The 2,157-nt window shown below is 34.6% G+C and overlaps 1 long non-coding RNA gene across 1 annotated transcript; it reads left to right on the plus strand.

Moving 5' to 3' along the window:
• Positions 1–477: 477 nt before the first annotated feature.
• On the plus strand, positions 478–1,897 carry LOC148763621 (uncharacterized). The gene is made up of 2 exons (XR_016025437.1): positions 478–794; positions 1,676–1,897. It is a non-coding gene; the product is annotated as an uncharacterized LOC148763621 (long non-coding RNA).
• The last annotated feature ends 260 nt before the right edge of the window (positions 1,898–2,157 follow it).

The raw sequence follows: 2,157 nt of genomic DNA on the forward strand, positions 1-2,157 counted from the left end.
AAATAGGTAAAAATTTCCTTGCTTTTATTGGGCTTGTTATGAAGTTGGATTAATTGGGGCTAGCCCACTTGTTTAGTTAAATTTTAGTTATTAGTGGTATGAATTAAATTTAAATTACTTTAATACAATATTTAAAAATTCTTTTATGATGTCTTATAGGACTAACGCAAAGAAGAAAATATGAAATTGATGAACAGTGCTCAAGTGTAGTTAAGAAATTTTAAATGATTCGTTGTGAAGAATTATTGTTGTCGGAGGAATTTATTTGCATAAGCTAGTTGAAAGTGTTAAGTTGAATGGTATAATATTTGGAAGAAATAAGGTGGAATAATGTGGATTAAAATTAGAAAATAATTGGATAGATTTGAAATAACTGTGGCTGCCATAAATATAGTTAATACTATGGAAATACAAGATGGTTTTGGGCGAAAATTATTTAGAAAGATTGAAATAGGAACGTGACATCATAAATAAGTTGTCGGAGATATAAAATAAGGAATTACGTAAGCAACTGATATAAGTAATTTCAGTAAAAATGTATTAAGATGTGAGTTAATTGAAGATGGTTTCATGGTAAGATGAAAAATATAAATTTGAGTAAAGATTAATTCATTGAAGTGCTGCTCGTATACATATGTAATTAAATATATTGAGTTCATATTATTGCTAAGAAGTGCAAAGATAAGGTTAGAGTACTATGGTGGCGTGCCGGAGTAAATAAAGAGCGACTGGCCAGTGAAAATAGTTAGAGACACCTCCAAACAAATAGCGACTTAATATCTCATTGTTGCCAGGTGAGTGAACTTGCATTAAAATGTTTTGGGATATACACATTTATGTTTGATTGAATCCTCTAAAATGTTTTATTGGTTTTTCTTCAACAACTTACACGGGAACAAGCCTTTATGAAATGTTTTTATGTTATGAAATGGATAGTGTGATGAATTCATATGTTTCTGTATAATATGGATATATATATATATATATATACTATGTCATAAATGGTACCATTGTGTGACAAATGCAACCGTGCATGTGCGGGGTGAGGTGCACTTGCCGGTGATGACAGTGGTGAAGGAGATGGATGGTGACACTGCCCATGTGCACGATGTGGGGGGGGATGTACACGATGGCATTATTTTGTGCACGATGTGGGGGGATGCACATGATGACTCCGGCTAAGTGCACGATGTGAGGGGATGCACATGAGCTGGGTGAGATGGGATGTCCGGCTATGAGCACGATGTGGGGGGATGCACAGGAGCTGGATGAGATGTGGTGATATACTAGTTGATATATGCTTAAGTATATGTATATGCAATAGAAAGATTATGATTATAATATGTGATTATATGGCATGATGACTCTTGAAAATTTCCCATTTACTTGTGAATTGATTTTATTGCAGTAAGAAACATTCTGTTTATACTGCCTTGCTTGAATGATTGCTGGAAATTTCCTTTCTTTTTAATTTCATGCTGAATATGGTTCCTTCATCCTTAAATGATTTAATAACCAGGGGTTAAATGGAGGGATTTTAATAAGAACTTGAACTAAATTGTATTGTTTTCGAACTTAAGTGCATCATGATTTCTAAGCTTCCTTAATGTTGCTTGTTCCCTTCCTATGTTCACTCATTGACTTTGTACTCACGTTTTTAAAATTCATGTTTTAGGTTTTTTTTCAAAGTCAAAGGTGATTGGATCCTAAGACGAGGTGCTCCTCCCGATCCATTGCTCGGTAGGTTTACCATGACATTAAATGTTGGCAACCATGCCCAGAGTCACTCCGCTGACGGTCAAGGTCTAATTATATGTATATGAATGTTTAATGTGAAACATTAAGATTCATTTGTTAATCTATATATGTATATAATGGTTGATGATGCCATTACGAATGCTTGCCTGGGTTTTATGAACTCTTGTCAAAGGAACTGTAATTGAGCATTATGAATTTTAGATTCTAAAGGAATATGGATTAATGTATAAAATCATATAAGTAGGCTTGCTTGGGCTTAGTGGGTCGAGTCCATTGGGCCCTTGCATCAGTCATGGTCCGAAAATTGGGCTGTGACAAAGGTGGTATCAGAGCTTTAGGTTTAGATGAGTCTTAGGGATTCCTATGTGGTCAGTGAAGTTGTTGGAGTTCGTATAGAGA

Source organism: Theobroma cacao, chromosome 3, assembly GCF_053813885.1.
Source record: "Theobroma cacao isolate CCN51 chromosome 3, ASM5381388v1, whole genome shotgun sequence".
NCBI lineage: Eukaryota > Viridiplantae > Streptophyta > Magnoliopsida > Malvales > Malvaceae > Theobroma > Theobroma cacao.